The following is a 22,490-nucleotide window of genomic DNA, read 5'->3' as shown; positions in this document are numbered from 1 at the left end:
GTAACAACCATGTTCACAGGCCACAATCCATCATCCAACACTTACCTTCGTCCAGGTCACAAAATAAATTGGTCCAAGCAGAGAAGACCAAACTGGTTCCCAAGCAAACTGAGAGACAGTTGTCCAGAATGTCCTATGTTTGTCTCAGTTGGACATGCCTAAAGAAAATTTCCAACAGGGGTCCCAGTCTGATGCCTGAACCCATTCAGCTGTCTCCTTTTGATGCAAAGGGATTAAGCTACATACAAAGTGCTTCGAGTGCTATGTTATAGCAGAGAAGTGCTACATAAGATCCAGTGTATCTATGCTAGGACGTTCTGCATGATTGAGCTCTTCACCCAGTCTCTTCACACAAAGGTCATGTCTGTGATCTTGTTCCACTGGCCAGTATCCACAGCTTATAGCCACAGGTCAGCTTTCCTTTACCACACCTGAGCCCGTACTTTTATAACGAGCCATCGGCACAGCAGTCGCTGCCCCAACCTGCCCACGAGTCTCATTTAACAGGACGACATGCATGAACCCTTTCTATCCATATGATAAATGGCCTGGTTCTTATACAGCGTTTTTCTACTCTAGCTGAGCATTTAGAGTGCTTTACAGCAGCGGTCCCCAACCCCCGGGCCTCGGACCGGTACCGGTCCGTGAGTCGTTTGGTACCGGGCTGCGAGAGTTGAGGCTCAGGTGTGAAATGTGTAGTTTTCAGGGTTTTTATCGGTTTTCAGCGTGATTTTGTTATCGTTTTTATCGTTAACTCGGTTTTCCTGGGTCTTTTCAGTGTGTTATGAATAAATCTTCTTTTTTTCGGTACCGGTACTAGTTTTATTTTGTTGTATTTATCCTCGACACCTTAAAGGCCGGTCCGTGAAAATATTGTCGGGCATAAACCGGTCTGTGGCACAAAAAAGGTTGGAGACCGCTGCCTTACAGAACCTGCCTCAGTCACAGAAGCACCTTTTTATATGCTTTTTGACATAACTGCTTTCTATATAACATCCACACACAGTCACAGTGCGATTGATGCATCCAAGAGATATTTGGCATGTGTGTGTGTTAGCAGGGTTTTAACACAATTTGACCTGTCGTTAGTCATCTGAACTTCAGTCAAACACTCTGTTTCTATGGAGGCTCTCGCTGAGATGATTAATACAATGAGGCCCTGATGTGCTCTGGATAAGCTCCCCGTGAGATTCCTAAAAGAAGCTGCACATTCTGTCTGTAATGAATTCCTCACTCCTGACTGTCCCGGTTTATTTCAAATAAAAACAAGTGTACGATTCTCTTCTGAAAACATATTCTCTGGATATTAAGTCCTTGGATAATTTTAGAACCTTTTCCAGACTTCCATTTCTCGCCAGGGTTTTAGAAAAGATTGTTGCCAGACAATCGATTGCTGTTTGAAATAGAAATGAACCACAGCACAGAGACAGAACTGTATTTCATTGCTTTCATCTTATCCCAAACCCCAACATGTCATCTGAAATCCAGAACAGGAGTCCACTTTGTTTTTATTCAGTTCAATTTTATTTATATAGCGCCAAATCACAATAAAAGTCGCCTCAAGGCGCTTCATGACACAGAGAAAAACCCAACAATCATATGAGCCCTATTATGGTGGCATCGGCTCGGGGGCCAGAGGGGCCGTGCACCAGCACAAAGGTTAGTGACTGGATCGTCGCCGCGTTTGTCGATGTGGGAGATTCTGTGACGTGAAAAGTTCAGTGTGCTTTCTATAGCGCTGTATGTCACGGTGTGAGGATGCGGCTTTGAAGGGTAAAGCTTTCAAGCAAAGTTACTGACCACGACCTGCTATTCAGAGACTCACCCTCGGCACAGCCCCTCTTTTTGCTCACACCCTTTATAGCAGGTGCACATGTGAACACAGGTAAAGTTTGCCCAGGTTAACTCATACCCGCAGAATCATTGTTGCACATCCTCGTGAGGAGACGCTCTGACAAATGCCTGGTGACACTTTTGCAAATGAACAGCCTGAGTCATCAAAACAGAGCGTCGTCTCCAGTTCAGCGTTTCCGAGCTGACTGTGTGCAGACTTCTGGAAATAACTGATAGATAGTGCTGCAGCATGCAGTCGCTCCCAGTTTTGCTGTGATGCTGATGGTTTTGAGCACAAAGTGAATAATCAGACAGGAAGCCTTACCCCAGGATTCACACTTACACACTTTTCCGATAACGCTGCTGGCACTACTCGGATAAAAGAGGTTTGATTTCAAGCGTACTCCTGCTAACCAAATCATACAGCGTGACAGCAGACTGTTACATGGGCAAACGGAGTGCGAGGCCAAATACCTCATTGATAAATTAAGCTTATGTAAGTACGTATGAATGCCATTAGACAACCTCATAAAGCATGTCTGACTCCAAGATGCAAGAACATCACTGCAATGTTCCAAAGACGTCTGATACTTGAGAAGCTTCAGGTGCCCAGCAGCTGCAGAGCAAAGACGTGATGCAGCACCACTGACGTACAGCGCTTCAGCAGAAGATGAAATCCACTCCACCACCACCGCAGCGCTGCTGTCACTGTCATTTAGGAGTCACACAGCCTGAGAGGCCATTAACTCTGTGAAGAGAAAACAGAATCAGAATCAGAATCAGAATCAGAATGGGTTTATTGCCAGATGTTGAGGTTTACAACATTAGGAATTTGCTGCCAGTCCGGAAAAAGTCCGTGTTTACGTCCCTGACACATTTGTAACTAAGGTCATGGAAACTCGAGGTGCCCCTGACACATTTGCTAAACCTTCTATCAGGAACCTTGGGGCGACTTTTGCAGCTTTCACTCTGGATGCTCACATTAAATCTCTGGTTTGTCCTCTTTTAACACATCAAGAAATACTGCCAGATGATGTCACGCTCTGAACTGGAAATTGTTATTCATTTTTTTCACCACATCTGACTTTTGTAATTTATTGTTCACTTGCAAGCACTCAGTTTACATTATGATATCCAACAGGAGTCACTGTATGTTTAAACTGTATGCTACACATACAGGGGGAAAGGTCTCTTTTTCCTTTTATGTTCAATTCAGTTTTATTTACACAGCACCAAATCACAACCGCAGTCGCCTCCAGGCGCTTTATATTGTACAGTAGATGGTACAGAGAAAAACCCAACAATTATATGACCCCCTATGAGCAGCACTTTGGCGACAGAGGGAAGGAAAAACTCCCTTTTAACAGGAAGAAACCTCCAGCAGAACCAGGCTGAGGGAGGGGCGGGGCCATCTGCTGTGATTGGTGGGGGAGAGAGAAGGAAGACAGGATAAGGACATGCTGTGGAAGAGAGACAGGGGTGTGAAGCCTAATCTTGAAAGTAGAGATAGTGTCTGTCTCCTGAATCCAAACTGGAAGCTGGTTCCACAGAAGAGGGGCCTGAAAACTGAAGGCTCTGCCTCCCATTCTACTTTTAAATACTCTAGGAACAACAAGTAGGCCTGCAGAGCGAGAGCGAAGTGCTCTAATAGGGCGATCAAAGGAGCTTGTAAAGAAAAGCGTCTGGACTTCTTTAAGTTGCTTGAAGACGTTTCACCTCTCATCTGAGAAGCTTCTTCAGTTCTAAGGTCAAATGTTGGAGAGTCCCAGATATAAACCTAGTGGGAGTTTCCCCCCAACGAGGGACAAAAGGACCCCCTGATGATCCTCTAATCGCCTGAGCCAAGGTGTGAAACTGGGCGTGGGTCTCAATCAGCCAGAGTTTCGGGTGTGTTCATTGTGAAACCTGGCCCCACCTTATCATGTGATTTCCTGAGGTCAGATGGCCCATGATGTGAGTGGGCGTTAAGGCGTCTGGGAAGGATCTCAAAACTGGATTATAGATGGCAGAGAGTTGGTGTCGTAAACCCCGCCTCTGTTCAAAGATGGTCGCTCACAGTGGACATAGATGCTTCTTTCACTCCTCTTTCAAACCATCTGTCCTCTCTGTCCAAAATGTGAACATTGGCATCCTCGAATGAGTGACCTTTGACCTTTAGATGCAGATGGACTGCTGAGTCTTGTCCTGTGGAGGTGGCTCCAGAGCCTCGTTTCATCTTCAAAGTTCTCACTGATGGAAGGAGGTTTTGGCTCAAAATCTCACGATACATGGCCCCATTCATTCTGTCCTTAACACGGATCAGTCGTCCTGTCCCCTTGGCAGAAAAACAGCCCCATAGCATGATGTTTCCACCCCCATGCTTCACAGTAGGTATGGTGTTCTTGGGATGCAACTCAGTATTCTTCTTCCTCCAAACACGACGAGTTGAGTTTATACCAAAAAGTTCTACTTTGGTTTCATCTGACCACATGACATTCTCCCAATCCTCTGCTGTATCATCCATGTGCTCTCTGGCAAACTTCAGACGGGCCTGGACATGCACTGGCTTCAGCAGCGGAACACGTCTGGCACTGCGGGATTTGATTCCCTGCCGTTGTAGTGTGTTACTGATGGTGACCTTTGTTACTTTGGTCCCAGCTCTCTGCAGGTCATTCACCAGGTCCCCCCGTGTGGTTCTGGGATCTTTGCTCACCGTTCTCATGATCATTTTGACCCCACGGGATGAGATCTTGCGTGGAGCCCCAGATCGAGGGAGATTATCAGTGGTCTTGTATGTCTTCCATTTTCTGATGATTGCTCCCACAGTTGATTTTTTCACACCAAGCTGCTTGCCTATTGTAGATACACTCTTCCCAGTCTGGTGCAGGTCTACAATACTTTTCCTGGTGTCCTTCGAAAGCTCTTTGGTCTTGGCCATGGCGGAGTTTGGAGTCTGACTGTTTGAGGCTGTGGACAGGTGTCTTTTATACAGATAATGAGTTCAAACAGGTGCCATTCATACAGGTAACGAGTGGGGGACAGAAAAGCTTCTTACAGAAGACATTACAGGTCTGTGAGAGCCAGAGATTTTCCTTGTTTGAGGTGACCAAATACTTATTTTCCACCCTGATTTACCAATAAATTCTTTACAAATCCTACCATGTGGATTCATGGATTTTTTTTTCACATTCTGTCTCTCACAGTTGAAGTGTACCTCTGGTGCAAATTACTGACCTCTGTCATCATTTTAAGTGGGGGAACTTGCACAATCGGTGGCTGACTAAATACTTTTTTGCCCCACTGTAAAGGTTGCTACAATAGGTGACACGGGGGAGCCCATGGCACAGCCATGTGTTTGTCTGTAGAAGCCTTCGTTGTATTTGAAGTATGTAGTGGTGAGGCAGAGGTCTAACAGTGTGCAGATCTGATCAGGTGTGAAGTTGGTCCTGTCCTCCAAGGAGCTTTCTTCTTGTAGTCGTTTTCTGACAGTCTCCACGGCCTCCGTGGTGGGTATGCAGGTGAAGAGAGAGACTACATCAAAGGACACCATGGTTTCATCTGGATCCAGGGGAAGTTTCTGGACCTTGTCGGTGAAGTCGGTGGAGTTCTTGATGTGGTGTGGGGTGTTCCCCACGAGAGGAGCAAGGATGGTAGCAAGGTGTTTAGCAATGTTATAAGTGGCTGAGTTTATGCTACTGACTATGGGACAATGGGTCTGAGTGGGACAGCTTCTTTGTGGATCTTAGGAAGTCCATAGATGCAGGGTATGGCATCCCCTGGGTAAAGGCGGTGATATGTAAGGCGGTCAGTGATTTTGTCCTTTTCAAAGTCTTGAAGGCAAGCTATAACTTTCTTTTTGTAGCTGCTTGTGGGGTCTCGCTTTAAGGCTCCGTAGGTATTGTTGTCACTGAGGAGAGTTGTGATCTTTGTATGGTAATCTGTAGTGTTTAGGACCACGGTGCATCTTCCCTTATCAGCTGGTAAAACAGTGATGTTGTGGTCTTTGCTCAGGGAAGCGACGGCCTTCTTTTCCTGTATTGTGAGGTTGGATGAGGGACTTTGGCACTGGAGAGCGTGGCTGAGACTTTCATCCTGATTTGCTCTGCTTCTGTCTGTGATAATTTATTAATCCGTATGGCGGTTTCTGTGGCTGTGATGAGGTCCACTATGGGCAGCTGTTGTGGAGAAATGGCAAAATTGAGTCCTTTGGCTAATACTCTCTTTTCAGGTTCAGTGAGAATCCTGTCTGAAAAGTTCTTCACCCATTTCTCCTGACTGGCATCAGGTGTGTTTTCTTCTCTGGGTTGTGTAGGTTCAGACTGAGGAGTGTGTGTTTTTGAAAGCAAGGTGTGAAATTTCCTGCGTTGTCTTTCTTTTCCTTTAGAGTGTTGGGCCCGCTGAGCCTTGTCCACAAACTTGTAAACCTCTTCTAAGATTGGAGAGGGTAGAAGGATTTCCAGTTCCTGCAGGGTCTGGCTGATCTTGATCTGGAGGGCATCTATAGTGAAATGGACCTGTCTTATCCTTTCACTTAAAAGGTGATTTTGTGCTCTCTGTAGAATCAAGTCTGCTCTGTATCCCCTGACAGTGGATCCAAGGCGCAGGCTCTTAGGAACAACTCTGCTTTGTCTGCATCTTAGGTTGAAACGGAGATGGTTCCTATAATCCGCTAGTTTCCTTGATTCCCTTTCATACTCCCGCACCAGTTGAAGGGTGTTCCTCCCAAAATGTACGGCAATAGGGTGATATCATAGCTGGACTGGCCATCGGGCATACCGGGCGGCGGTGGGCCGCTGGCGATTTTTTGTTTTTATGGGCCGATGGATTTTTTTTTTTTTTTTTAGGAAGAGTATATACAATGAAAGGTGTTGGATTGGCCAATTGGTCATGATCGACTCTGGGCTGGACCAATTACAGCCGAGGAGGCCAAATGCACCCGCCCCCTTCTTTAGCAATCATGTGACTTTCGCGCATTGCATGCCGGGAACTCGTGGCAAAACAATCCAAGTACCGCATCAAATGCAAGCATTTGCAGCACCGCAAAACGTTCATTCTTCGGTTCCAATACCTTCTTGTTTTTTCTTTGCCGCAAAAAAAGGAATGTACAAAACAAAAGGAGAACAATGCCGGTCCGTACAAAGACAGACTCGACGAAAAGACAAAGAAAAGATACGAGGAAATAAATACACATTCGTTAACCGTTTATTAATAGGACCTTTGAGCTCAACGGTAATTAATTAGTAGTGGAAATAATCTCTGGTAGCATCACAGAAATGTAGCAGTGACAATAATACTGTATGCTGTAATCGTACTGGACAATTAGTGATACAGAACAACTGTTTTCTCCTGTGAATAAAAGTATATGTTTTTGTCAATGTACCATAATAACAGAAGCGAAACGCAATATTGTGTCAGGACAATTCACTATTTATGCACAATAAACAAAGTAAACTTTAGTAAGTAAGTAAACTTTATTTATTAAGCGCTTTTCGCAGACAGGCAATCACAAAGCGCTGTACACAAATATTAAAATATTAAAATAAACAATAAAATCAATAGACATTATATACAATGTAAAAGATCAAATGTAAATAATGTAAAAAAAAATAAAATAAAATATGTAGATCAACAAAAGGCTTGTTTGAACAGAAGAGTTTTTAACTGTTTTTTAAAAGAATCCACAGAGTCAAGCAAACGTAATTGTAGTGGTAAACTGTTCCACAGCCTTGGTGCAACAGACTGAAAGGCTCCGCCCCCTTTTGTCTTCAGTCGTGTACGGGGAACAACTAAGAGACTCTGAGTCTGTGAGCGGAGATGACGAGCAGCAGTGTATTTTAAAAGAAGCTTGGATAAGTAATCTGGAGCCGTTTAGTGCTCTGTATGTTTAAACAAGAATTTTAAAGCGAATTCTAAACTCTATTGGGAGCCAATGTAAAGAATATAAGATGGGAGTGATGTGAACACGCTTGGTAGAGCGAGTTAGTAATCTGGCTGCTGCGTTTTGTATTGTCTGGAGGCGAGAGAGAGATGATTTATCCAAGCTAGTAAACAGGGAATTACAGTAATCTAAGCGTGATGACACAAATGCATGAATGAGTTTTTCCAGTTCAGCTGAGGAAACCATATGTCGCAGTTTAGATATGTTTCTTAAATGATAGAAACAGGAACGAGACAAAGATTTTACATGAGAGTCAAGGCCCAGAGAAGAGTCAAATATTACTCCAAGATTTCGAATATTTGACTTGACAGATGGACAGAAAGAGGCAAGAACCTGATTTTAGAATGTAGCTCAGGAGGAGCTATGATCATGGTCTCGGTCTTGTTAGTATTTAGAACGAGGTAGTTGCTTGAAAGCCAATCAGAAACCTGGGTTAAGCACTGGACTAGGGTGGACAGCCTATCCAGCTGATGAGGCTTAAAGGACATATGGAGCTGAATGTCATCAGCATAAAAATGATAAGACAGGTTGCTAAAAGATTGAATGATACTAGCTAAAGGAAGCATATAAAAAGAAAATAGTAATGGACCTAAAACTGAGCCCTGTGGGACACCACAGGTCAGGGCAGCAGTGTTAGAGGAGAACCTATCAGTCCTAACAGAGAAGGTCCTGTCTGATAAGTAGGAAGAAAACCAGTCTAGGGCAGAGCCAGATACACCAGCCAAAACCTTGAGCCTGTTAAGTAGGATTTTGTGGTCGATGGTGTCAAAAGCTGCACTAAGATCAAGCAAAATGATCACAGAACAGTTCCCTGCGTCAGATGCCATTAACAGATCATTATAGACTCTTAAGAGAGCGGTCTCTGTAGAGTGCTGCTTTTGAAAGCCAGACTGAAAAGGGTCAAGAATCTGTAATTGACATAATAGAGACCTGAACTGATTTTCAACAATTTTTTCAAGTAATTTACTGACAAATGGCAATTTTGAAATAGGTCAGTAATTACTAGCAGAGCTAGGATCGAGATTGTTTTTTTTAACAGAGGAGTTACCTCAGCATGTTTAAAATAAGATGGAACATAGCCTTGCCTCAGTGAACTGTTGATGATGGATAGTAATGTGGGACCAATGCTGGTGATAGACCCAGACAGGACAGAGTGAGGTAATATATCGACAGAGCATGACGAGGGAGGAGCATAGCGCGACCATTTCTGTTCAGCGCCAGACTTGCGTGTAACCTATATCACCAATTATGTTAAGAAAAATGAAGCATTAACTACAACAGCAGACTGACCTTTGTGGGAATGCTTGGAGCAGACTAACCTGTGAGCTGGAGTGTTCTGGGACGTTATATTTGGTATATCCAGACCATCCGTCGCCTCTTACTTCGGAAACATGGCTTAAAAAATTTCTCTTCAATGACGTAATCCGATAAAAAAAAAAAAACGATCTCTTTACCCGTCGGCTTCCCGTGGCTGTCATGCGACCGGCTATTGCAGTTAATAATACAACAGCTTCTTGACATTTTTGTGTTTCTTTTTATCGCTGTGTGACTGAGTTCAATTGAAAGCCTGCGTGCGCTAGTACCTCTTGCCACAAGTTCCCAGAATCCTTTGCGGTTTTACCCCTGAATGACGTCACATTTTCAATCTTTATCCTGGTGGGCCGGTCTCTAGTCAAAATGCCCGGGCCGATTTTTTGTCCCAGTCCAGCCTTGGGTGATATGGTACTACAAGGTCATTAAGATAAGATGGACTATTTATTAAAAGACTAAAACCAGGTTATTGTTTCCTATTCCATAATTATGTGCTTTATAAACTTCTGGTAAAATAAGACTTAAACTATACATTTGGACAGCTACTGCTGTTCACAGCTCTACTAAGTGAAGCAGCCCAGATTCAGTGTCTCGCCTCCCACGTCTTCATCACCACTATGTCACCCATCACATATCCAGTGTAATTTAAAGACGACTGCTTCTGCTTTTCCGTATTTTGTCATGTATCTTCCATTCCAGTCGTGGATGTTCACACTAAACATGAACTCATTTTTAAGGAATGAAGTCGGCGTGTGTGTGCAAGTAAATGCTGTGAGCCAGTACTGTAGCTCAAGGTTCAGACTGCACTAAACATCTGGCACACGGGCCAGTGTCAGCACTTTGTCACATCACACAGATTTAATCTACCCACATGTCCTAATATCAGGGCACAGGAAGTAATGAAACCTGACTTCCAGATTCTCTACCTCAGGACACGCAGTAAGTATATTTTTACATGTACACGGCTGATAATGTGTGGTAGGTCATACACTCACCGGTCCTTTTTTAAGTTTGGACCCCTTTTGCTTTCAGAACCGTGGCGCAGCTTAAACAAGGACCTGGAAACATTTCCTCCAGATTTTGGTCCACAATGACGTGAAAGCCTCGCAGAGTCACTGCAGATTTGTTGGCTGCACATCCACGGCGATCTCCACCGCATCCCAAAGCTGCTCCACTGCACTGAGATCTGGTGACTGTTGAGGTCTTTTGAGTACGGTGAACTCGTTATTTTCCACACGCCACCATTATTGTGAACTACTGACACAAGGAAGGATGGCTTCATGCTTTCATGCTGTTTACACCAAATTACCGTCTACCACATCAACTACTCATCGAACCAGGCGATGCCGGCCACTCTCCTTACTGTCGTGAAACTGAGTTGTCACCTGAGTTTCCTGTTCTTTCTCGAAACGTGTTTGGTGTGGTTCTTCTTCAGTGTGTGGCCCTCCTGTTTCACGGTTTGACGTGTTGTGCGTTCAGAGATGCTTGTCTGCGTAGCTTGGTTGGTGTTGCGTTTCCGTCAGCTTGAAGCAGTCTGGTCTGTTCTGACACCAACAAAGCATTTCCCCCGGAGAACAGTTTTCCCTTCTTCAGACCGTTCTCTGGAAACCCTGGAGATGAAGGAAAATCTCAGACTAGCTTATGTGGCACCAACAACAACCACTGAACTCAGGAATCTTAAAGTTTATGTCATAAATACGTGCTTTTGAAATCCTTTAGTTTGGTGTGCATATTTTCTAATGTCGCTCACGCCATCTCCCTGCTCTTAGCATTCAGCTTTCAACATGTTGTTTCCTACTCTTGGGTCTACGGTGTTAAAGAGAGGAGCACAGCCTCGGCTGTAAAGCCCCTCCCACCAGCAGCAAAAAGCTTCTGTCTCTGAGGCACAGCCAATCAGAAGAAATTAGTCGTAAATCAAGCTGCTACCCAAGAATTTAAAAAATGGAGCTGAAATTAGCATATTTAATTTAACGCTCATTTCTTTAAACGTTTGTGTCAGCTGGTGATCAGCTGATCACGGGGCCGGGGTTAAAAGCCACCCACCTGTTCGCCGCTCAGACATCATTCTCTTCGTGTCAGGAGCTCCGAAACTCTGCCGACGTCAGTCTCCGCCTGATTCAGCAACCGTGAGTGTTTTTCCCTTCAATCCTTTTTCTCTTCCCGGCTCCGCTCGCTCTCTGTCTGTAACGACAGTTCCGAAGCCACGCTTCGTGCACTGATCGTTACTAGAATAACTGCGTGTCTGCTCCAAACCCACCGCTAGCCGTAGCCGCGCTTGGGTCTAGTCAGCACGCTACACCGGCACGCCGAGCTACTGTGCGTAGCTCGCCCCGCCGTGACAGTTTGTTTTACATTTGAGCCTCTGAGGATCTGTGTAGAAATGTTTTTATTTTTTATTGTCCAAATATACTGTTTTCATTACGTAAGTGTCTGCTGGATGTGCCAATCACTAAATCTGTTATATGTCAGTGTTTCTTGTGCTCTCTCTAAATCAGTAAACCATTAGTAACAACAGGCAGACAGATTTAAAAGGCTCCTGTTACTCCTACAGATGGAAGTTATTTTCTGTCACCACATCCAACCGTAAGTGTCGGTGAAAGGACTCCTGTGCATCAGCTCTGCTGTTATCAGCTGGGACACACAGTTGGTGTGAATGACGCTGCTCCGAGCGCAGGCAGGCATTACCCAGTGTCTTTAGCAGAGCTAAAGGTGAAGACTAACTGCTCCTGTCTACAAAGACTGATGTAAACACACCCAAACACATGGAACCATTTTCCTGAAAATCCGGAGAGCCACACAAAGACTCTCAGGCCATCGTATAACTCAATTACCCCAAAGTGTCCATGCAGAGCAGTTTCACACTGATTCTTCTAAAGCAATAAATCTATTTCACATAACCTCAAACAGAAGTATGTAGCATGGCTACAGGCAGCAGCAGCAGCTTGGACAGCTCGGCTTCTGAATGGGAGATGGTTCTTAGAAACCATACGAGTCCCAGGTGGGCAGGATGCCACCTTCCCAGAGCTTGGATAGGAAGTCAGGACTGCCACTAGGCTGACCAGCCGTACAGTAAATCTTGACTTTATTATGTAACCCACTGGATGGTTTGCTGCTGGAAAATGTGCTCCTAGCCTGAAGATAGACAGGTGGGTGGATAATGTTTGGAAACAGTCACCGTCTGGCACATGTTCATATGAATAAATGTGTTTTACTACTTACTATCGCTCAGCAGTCAGCAAAAGCTTTCAAAGTGACGGCTGCAAATCCAAGCCATCTTCTCTTACCCTGCTCCTGTGTGCTTCTGCTAGAACAAACAGAGAAGAACGTGAGCAGTTTGCATGAGCATGTGTTACAGTTCACAGCGCGAGAGCACTACCTGCAAAACACTTCATCCTGAAACGTTTACTAGCAGCACAGTAGGCAAGGGAGTGCTGCACAGAGCTGTGCTGCATTAATGGAGTATCCATGCACTATAATGCTAACTGGGCAGTGACACAGACAGGAGACAGGGAGAGGTAAGGATACTTCTTCCAGTTATATACCTCCATGAACACATGCTACGGCCTTATAAACGTATGGACTCGTGGATACAAAGAAACACAGCCCGTGTTTGAGATGCTTCCAGGCTCACAGAAACATATGATAGATAACGTGCAGCCCTGCTAGCTAGCTGATCACATCAGCAATATGAACTGTGATTCATTACTGCACTGCTATTTAATTTCTTTAAGCTTGAAGCTCCCCGATCATCAACACTGCATCTACAAACCAAAGCAGCTAGTTTCATCACAAGACGTTAAATTATTTGTCAAAATATTAAAATCGTGTCATACTGGTGGAATAGACCAAGATCATTCGCAGAGGTGACTGAGGGGAGGCCAAGAGTGAAACAGGTGGATCAACAGGAAACATTTAATCACCTTTAAAGTAAGTGTTGAAGTAGCTGGCGCTACTCCATGTCCACCCCTCTTTAGAAATCCCTCGGCCACTTCAGTGCCGCTGAGGAAGGGTCACAAAATTCACCCACTCAAATACATTATCTGTCATATGACAGCAGGGTGAACACACAGTGAGTGCATTCACACACAGAGCAGCGATCAGAACACGAGTTCACATGACTTAAATACTTCCTGAAGGAGACTGGGAGATTACACACAGCTGGACCTGATGAGCCTGACGAGACGGGGGAAGCAAAACTGAACACACTGACATAAGACAAGGACCTTCAAAGTAAAACAGGAAACAAACAAGTCACAAAGACGCAGACTTGACACTGAACTAAACCTACACTAAACACGAGGGCACAAGAACAAAACCCTAAACCAGAATCAACTGAAACACAGAATTATAATAATAATCAACGAAGCATAACAAGAGAATCAGAATACCTCCCATAATACAGACAAATATATGAAACTGAAAATGCTGGGTCAAAATGACCCAGATCCACGACTTTATCAAAGAATCAAAGAGTTTGTTGCTATCCACCCCCCCCCCCTTTGCTTTATAAAGCAAAACGCTCTCCTGCACAACACCACTGTGACCTTCTCCAGGTAAACCTAGCATGACACAAATCTGCCACTAATCTGCCACAACTTCCCAGAGTCATAGGAGAGAGGCTTGGAGTGAAAAAGTAATCAAGTAGTTTCACGCTTCGAACGCCAAAAACTCCCAGTTGGTCCATTCACTCTCTGGGAACTCTTAATGTCTCATCTTATTGTATGGCAACCAGTGTTGGTCAAGTTACTTGAAAAAAGTAATCGGTAACTGATTACTTCTGTCACAGGCTGGGTCTCCGACCCAGCACTCTGAGTTTTCTTTGTATTTTTTGATATGTTATTAGTTTGTGTTATTTCCTATTTGCCTTTAGTTTAGGCAGTTATTGTTCCTGGGTTTTCTATGTTTTGGGGTTTTCTATTTATTTCATCACGTATTAGGTCTGTTAAGTTGTGTTGTCATTTCCTGTTTTATTCTGACAATGTCATGTGTTCTTTGTTCATTGTATTTAGCTTTCCTCTCCTGGTCCTGTCATTAGGTTTATGTCTGTCAGCTGTTTTCCCCCATGTGTCGCCACTTCCCCTGATCACCTCATGTCTGTATTTAAGCCTTTTGTTTTCTTCATGCCATTGTCAGTTCGTCTGTTTATCTCACCAGAGTTACAGTCATAGTCATAGTCATAGTCTTAGCCTGTTTATTTTCCACCTCAATCATAGTTATAGTTTTTGGTCTTAGTACCTTTAGTGTTTTGTTTCTTAGTGTTTTGCCAGCTTAGTGTTTTGTTTCTTAGTGTTTTGCCTGTTTGCTTTGGTCTCTTGGTTCATTTCCTGTCGTCATCGCAATAAAGGTTCACTTTTCTGTTAATCATTACTATTCCTCGTCATCATCTGCTTTTGGGTCCTGTTTCCGCACACATCGGCGCACCCCGCCGTGACAGAACGAACTGACCAGTCATGGACCCAGCGGATTCTGCTCTCACCGAGTATCTGGAGGAGACTGCTCGGATCCAAGCGATCCTCGACCGCTTCTTTACAGCGCCCGATTTGAAGAGCAAGCTGGTAATGATTAACGTTGCTGAAGCTATTATGGAGCTCCCGGACTCACCTGCCATAGTTGATGCCTTTACGAGGATAAAGGAGATGCTGCAGGCCCAGGGACTGTCGAGTCAGGAAATGGCTTCCAGCACCCACCAGTCACAACAACCCCACAATCAGTCATCTCCATTGCTGCCTCCGGAACCTGAGTGTGTTCGTGTCGGTTCGCTGAGATTCGCCGCAGCTTAACCACCTCTCAGCTCACCAGTTTCCACGCCCTCATCACAGTCTCGCCATACTCCTGTCACAGTTCAGCGCGAGGAAGCACCGCACACCATAGACTTGGACGATGACGAGCGCCAGTCTATATTCTGCGCTCTCTTGGAGGAGGAGCTCCGGTGGAAGCCGTGGCTCATTCCGGAGCACGAGCACTCTTTCCGGGGAACTCGACTGGCTCTCGGGGGACCTCGGAGTTACCAGGGACTTCCACCCATCGCTCCGCCGTCTTCCACTCCTAAGAAAAAGCGGCGTGCGCGCCACCGACGCTCCGTATCACAAACGCAAGTGAGTGATTACATTTTGGCTCCTCATGTTTTCTCTCAGGAAGTTGTTGAAATTGACACTACTTTTCCGGTTAATGAGCCCGGCTATACAGAGACTGTTTGCCCTGGAAAAGCTAGCCATCAGGCTCAGCTAAGCTGCTGTGGGACTGCTATCCAGGCCGGTTTGGAGCCGGAGACGGAGGTACAGCTGGTGCAGCCAATTTCAGTGTCAGCCGGAGGGCCCGGGGAGCCCGTCCGGCCTCATGTTTCGTCTGCTGGAGGTTCAGGAGAACCCAGCCAGCTTCATGCTTCGTCTGCTGGAGGTTCAGGAGAACCCAGCCAGCTTCATGCTTCGTCTGCTGGAGGTTCAGGAGAACCCAGCCAGCCTCATGTTTCGTTTGCTGGAGGTTCAGGAGAACCCAGCCAGCTTCATGTTTCGTCTGCTGGAGGTTCAGAAGAATCCAGCCAGCTTCATGCTTCGTCTGCTGAAGGTTCAGGAGAATCCAGCCAGCTTCATGCTTCGTCTGCTGGAGGTTCAGGAGAATCCAGCCAGCTTCATGCTTCGTCTGCTGAAGGTTCAGGAGAACCACACCAGCCTCATGCCTCGTCAGCTGGAGGGCCCGAGGAGCCCATCCAGCCTCATGCCTCGTCAGCTGGAGGGCCCGAGGAGCCCATCCAGCCTCATGCCTCGTCAGCTGGAGGGCCCGGGGAGCCCATCCAGCCTCATGCCTCGTCAGCTGGAGGGCCCGAGGAGCCCACCCAGCCTCATGCCTCGTCAGCTGGAGGGCCCGAGGAGCCCATCCAGCCTCATGCCACGTCAGCTGGGGGTTCAGGAGAACCGCACCAGCCTCATGCCACGTCTGCTGGAGGGCCCGAGGAGCCCTTCCGGCCTCATGCCACGTCTGCTGGGGGGCCCGAGGAGTCCTTCCGGCCTCAAGCCACGTCAGCTGGGGGGCCCGAGGAGCCCGTTCAGCCTCATGCTTCGTCAGCTGGAGGGCCTGAGGAGCCCGTCTGGCCACCTTCTGCTTCACCACCTGTGGCTGCAGCGCCACCTCCTGCGGCTCCCGTGCCGCCACCTGCAGGACCACCACCTGCTGCACTACTGCTTGCTGCTTCTACGCCTCAGCCTGAGGACGACGCCTCGCCTGGTTCTGCCACACCTCAGTCTGAGAACACATATAAACTCATTTCACCCAATATAGACTGTGTGTTGCTGCAACTTCCGCAGCCTCCTGCCATGTCGGCTGGGGGGCCTGAGGAGCCCGTCCGGCCACCACCTGTGGCTGCCTCACTGTCACCTGGTTCTGCCTCTGCTACGCCAGGACCAGCTCCGGTCTGTGCTTCGCCCGGTCCAGCTTCAGCCTGTGCTTCGTCTGCTGCAGCTCCAGCCTGTGCTTCGTCTGCTGCAGCTCCAGCCTGTGCTTCGTCTGCTGCAGCTCCATCCTGTGCTTCGTCTGCTGCAGCTCCAGCCTGTGCTTCGTCTGCTGCAGCTCCAGCCTGTGCCTCGTCAGCTGCAGCTCCAGCCTGTGCCTCGTCAGCTGCAGCTCCAGCCTGTGCCTCGTCTGCTGCAGCTCCAGCCTCCGAGTCTTCGTCTGCTGCAGCTCCAGCCTCCGAGTCTTCGTCTGCTGCAGCTCCAGCCTCAGAGTCTTCAGCCTCGTCGGGTCCGGCCTCTGCCTGTGCTTCTGCTACGCCTGGTCCGGCCTCTGCCTGTGCTTCTGCTACGCCTGGTCCGGCCTCAGCCTCTGCTTCAGCGTCACCTGGTCCTGTGCCCTCCAAGCCTCGGCCGGTACGCCTGACACTTGGGCGCCGCCGCCGCCTTCCGCACGGCCGGCCCCCTGAACTGTTTCCACGCCGTCGCCTTCCGCACGGCCGGCCCCCTGAACCGTTTCCACGTCACCGCCGTCGAGGTCGGCCCCCTGAACCGTTTCCGTGTCGCCGCCGTTGCCGTCCGCACGGACGGCCCCCTGATCACATGAACTGTGGCTTTCTGGACCGTCACCCCCCGGGCCGGCCCCCTGAGGAGTCATGAACTGTTCCCTGCGCTCCTGTGATTTTTGATGGACATTTTGGGGGGTTTTTTTGGCCTTGTTTCTGACAACTTCCCCAAAAAAGTAATCCTGTTACTCTACTGATTACTTATTTTCAAAAGTAATTAATTACTTAGTTACTTAGTTACTTTTTAAAAACACGATTTACAACCTGAAGAGGTGATAAAGTGATAGATCTTTCAGCCCAATTCTACTTTTTCTACATAATCCATCATACAAAATGTAATCAAATGGAAAAGTCTCTTTTTAAAACTTGTTTTATCAGTTTTAATCTTTTAACTTTATGCATCAAGCAAACATTTAATTATCTGCAACATTCTCTGACTGGAAGAAATTAGTTTAACATTTAAACCTATTTTCTGCACATTCCAGCACATAAAATAAAATATTTTTTGTGTTTACACTCAGTCTTTCAAATAGATGCAAGTAAAACACAGCAGAAAATAAATAAAGTCAAAGACTCAGCGGTCCTGTTGCTCTATTTTCACCTGTAAAGCAGGAGTGGGGTAGGCAGAGGTTTACCCTGGTGCAGGTGTGCCGCGGTCAGTGGAAGAATCCGCGAGTTTCTCTGTGAGTTTCCCATTACGTCGTAGTTACTCGGTGCTTGCTCGGAAGTTTAGGGGTTTTTTTCGCTGTAAAAAGAAGTTTTCTTCCCACGCACGATGGACACTAATGTTTTTGTCACTTTTTATGGAATCAAACTCAAAGTAAGGTCAGTACTTCCACGCTTTAAACGCTGCACGCTCATACTCTCTCCCACAATCGATATATGATCCACTGTTGATCTGCACACAGCTGTTGTCACTAACGTCGCACTCGCTTACGTCACTGTCGTGAGACATTCTCGCAGAAAAATCACGGTTTTAGTAACGCAGTAACGCAGCGTTCCTACGGGAAAGTAACGGTAATCTAATGACCGATTTTGCAATAGTAATCCCTTACTTTACTCGTTACTTGAAAAAAGTTATCAAGTAACGTGTTACTGCCCATCTCTGATGGCAACTGCATGAGCCATGGGAGAAGTCACACTAAAGACGTGCTGATGAACTTTGCTAACATCTATCAGTTAGGATCATTGGCAGAGAGGCATGTGGGGGCATCACACAAAGAGTCCGAGTCACTTTCTGTACACACAGCATGAAATTAGCTTTAATTTGGATCCTATGAGGTGTTGCTGGGACTGGAAGACAAGGCAACTTATTTTGATCAGTGTTATATTATTATATTAACACAAGTGAAGGACAAAGCGTGCACAGCCTCCTAAACCGTGATCACAGTGGCCTTTAGAGGTTATCTCTCCTATTACTACAGGATAGATCCATCGGTTCACTGCAACAGGCCCTTTAGGTGGCCATGTTTACCTCCCGTTCTTCGTCTAGCCACAGCACTGTGTGCGACATCACGTGAGCTGAAGGAATTTACACTGGAATGAGGTGCCGGGTGTTCCGTGTCTGGCTTTAATGAGGTTTTTCCAACACTAGAGAGCACAATAAATTCTGAGCTGTAGTGGAAAGAATCAGACACTGAGTGAGCCTCTGAGAAGCTCATTAGAAATGAATGGAAATTGACATAATACAGTGGGCAGATGAAGCGATTTTCTTATTGCTTCTATTAGCAGGTATTTAGTGCAGTAGAGCTACTGGTGGACAGACACGAGTGCAGCTGTGGAAAAGGGAGAAATCATTGCGGTCAATCCTTCTCAGACAGCTGTCATCATGGTCCCTGAATCTTTGAACGTAATGGAACAAACCTTTTGCATAACTGCAAGATGTCAACTGCAATGATCACCGGTAACATTACCCAGATCCTCGGGTCGCTTGAAAGACGGAGGTATTATTTTCTGTGGATACAAAGGGCTAATGAATCTGGCAAGGTCGGGATTTGTGGAATATTCCATTGAATCCAACTCCTCCATTGATTGGGAATGTATGACATGTGTATTAGTCATGCAGTGTGTTTTATTTTTCCTGGCATTGATGCGCGCCACAGCATTATCGCTCAGAAAACTGCAGTATCCCGTGTGTCTAAGAACTCGCCTTGGGACGTTCACGACCTGCAGATAAGCCCAGAATGTAAACAAGTCATAAATGCATCTGCAGTAAACCTTTACAGGTCTGAGCCCAGTATTATGCAATGGAGTTGTACTGGAAGCAATGCAGGGGTGGGAGTGAACAACTGCTCCGTCACTCATTCATTCATATTCATCCACCTGCGTAATCCAAACGAGCTGTAGTTTATTTGGCCTTTAATGGCAAAGAGAGAAGGATCATCTACTCTAACCTCCTGAGACCTGAACTCTTCCACTGCAGCATTTTTCATTTCTCTTTGATATTTGGGCTGATTGGGACACGATGAATGTGAAAACAAAGAATTTTTTTTTTATTCTAATTTTTGTTTCTAAGAAAAATCAGAGCCACATGAGGACATTCGTTTAACATTTTGATAGGACAGTAGCAGCATAACGTCCTCGTAAGTGGATATCAGGCCCATGTAGAGCAAGATTGAGTATTTTGGTCTAAATAACCGAAAATGTGACGTCCACACATGTGGACACCAGGTCCTAGGAGGTTAAATCATCCAATGTGCATCTTTAGAAAAACAAACAATTGTGTGTAAAACATTTTAAAGATTCATCCAACATGAGCCGTGCGAAGAGAAGGACTTCCTGCGATGGGTCTACGATCAGCCAGACGTTCCCAAATGACTCCAGCTTAGCCAAATTTTCATCCACTGGTCATTTCTGCTCCGCTAAATATTTCTGGGAATGACTATGAAAGGCAACTTGTTACCAGAACCAGGGGTTGATATTAATATATATTCATTTCCGTTAAAGAAAAGGTTCTTAGCTTTAAAAACAAAAAATTAATGACTCAGTTTTCCCACCCAGTACCAGTACAGCAGTCCTGATGCCATCATGAGTTCTACTATGACTGTCTACGATGCTGATGTTATGAAATATAAAACGTATGAAATAAGATTGAAACCCCGGACCTCTCCCACCTCTTCGTGGTTTGGCTGCTGTTTGTTGGTTCTTCAGTTTTAATTCGACTTCATGAAAGCAGCTTGTAAACGGAGCAGGTTTAAGTTTGCAGCCCGTCACAAATGAAACTTTCCACTGAAATTCTTTGTTCAAGGTTCAGGCAGCACGTTTGGTTAAAGGTGGACATTTTGACTGTTTCACATTCTCGTCTCCCACAGCAGTAAACATCCATTATGCTTCAGTATAGGTCCACATAAACAAGTGGTGCGTTCTTCTGCACAGGTGTGTAAACCCGGAGCACCGTGGGTTTGAAGCCAGTCGATCACTTCTACCCTAAAGGTTACTGCAGACGGCCTGCGACGCGTGCACACTGGCCAGATGGAGCTGACAAGGTGGAACAACAATCCACTGAAGTCTTTTCATTTTGCAGCATCTCGTCTGCCACACAGAGAACGCCGCCTCCCACAGTTGTTGGCTTTGACGGCAGCTGTGGCTTTTTGTTATAAATGAAACAAAAACACAGCACTTAGCTCTGGTGGCAGCCGTCCTCCAGGCAGACAGTGGAAGATCTCGCATTTCATCAACACAATCAAAAGAATGAAATAGCAGCTGAATGGCTCGCAGGCTGCTCACTGTGACAGCGCACGATGACTTCTGTGGGGTCCTCTGAAGTGGGAAGTTTGTTTGTTTATATGTTTCGCAATAGCAGATTGTTTCATAGGCTGGTTTCATTTCAGTTTTGTAAGTATTCTTAGGTACTGGTTGATATTTGTATGGGCAGATTTGCAAATGCCCGACCAGAAGCACCACAAACAGGGTCTGAGCTTATCGAGGTAACTTCATACCACCGGCAGTGTTACCCTGAGCAGGAGGCAGAGCAGCACCTGCTATTTACAAGGTTAGTGGTTTGACCCCTATTAGAGCGAAGTGCTCTGCTGGGGGCTTCCCATGATGCACTGATGCACACACTGTTTCTTCTTCACTTCTCCACCTCTTTTCACTCAATAAGTGTTTATACACCACTCTGCATTTAATCATTAGTTATCATTAACCTCTGGCTCTCTTCCTCCCCTCCGCCCATCGAGTAGCAGCAGGTGTGCTCCTCCCTGAGCCTGGGTCTGCTGGAGGTTTCTTCCTTCCCGCTTCTTCATCTGACTGTTGGGATTTTCTCTGTATTATTGCAGCGGCTTATAATGTAAAGAACATTGAAGTGACTGCTGTTGTGATTTGGCGCAAAATAAAACTGAGTTGAACCGAATTGTCAAATCTGTAGTTAGACTAAGCCTCTGTCTCAGTTCAGGCTTTATCGGTTCTTCACTATGAGACTGTTAAGCACAGCCGCAGCTAAGAGAACAAATGCTAAAACTGTCACATAAAAAAGATGAAATGAATGGAAGAAACATTGTAATCAGTCAGATTGTCTTGATTTACAAGCACCGTGTTTTTGCTGGTGTGTTTTCTTTGGGAGCTTTTAAGTGGCTTCAACTTTAAAAACATGAAGTGGTTTCGTTGTCTGTAGAAGCTGTCGCTATATTTTCCTAATACTGTCTTATCTGTACTTGTCTGTATCTGTGACTGCTTGATAACACAAAAATGTCCGTATATGTTCGACTTGTCTTGACGGGGTCCAGGTTAAGTGGACAGAGCCTGACAACGGCAGGGCCAACAACCCTGGCGTGTTACTCCACACACTCCGAAATAAATCCTCAAAGTTCAGTGACAATCTTTCTGACTTTGATTTTTTTTATTTACATTTTAAACTTTTACAAAACAACTATTTTTAAGAACAACAGGACTGCAAAGCCAGAACACTAGCAAAGATTGAGAACAACCATAAACTCTTAAATACAGAGTGGTCTCGTCAGTTTTTAACAGCCAACTGTGGAATATGATCCAGTTAAAACACTCAACACCACCACAAACGTCAGTTCCCCGGATACAGTGTGTGCAGGTTGCATTACTATCTGGGATGTTTTTGTACAGGTTCTCCAAACTACAGTTTAAATACAATATCAAAGACACAAAGTACAACAATCTGTCTCAAAGCAGGTTGTAATCAGGCTGCCTACAGTATAAAGAATATGCAACATAGTATGAGTGTATATACTGGATATTTATATATATACACACACATTGCAGACAGTCACAAAGTGAAGACTACCAAGGCCCCGCCCACTCCCAGGCTAAGCTGTTCTATTCACATTTAACAAGAATATCCAAAGATGCCATGAAACAGCAACCAGAATAGAAAAATCACCAAAAATATATATATATGCCATTATGAAGAGCTACCAGTTCGGGGGGTACTTTTTGTTTTTTATTATTTTC

The sequence above is a fragment of the Aulonocara stuartgranti genome (assembly GCF_965226115.1).
Source record: "Aulonocara stuartgranti genome assembly, chromosome: 14".
Classification (NCBI taxonomy): Eukaryota; Metazoa; Chordata; class Actinopteri; order Cichliformes; family Cichlidae; genus Aulonocara; species Aulonocara stuartgranti.
Note: the sequence above shows the minus strand (reverse complement) of the source record.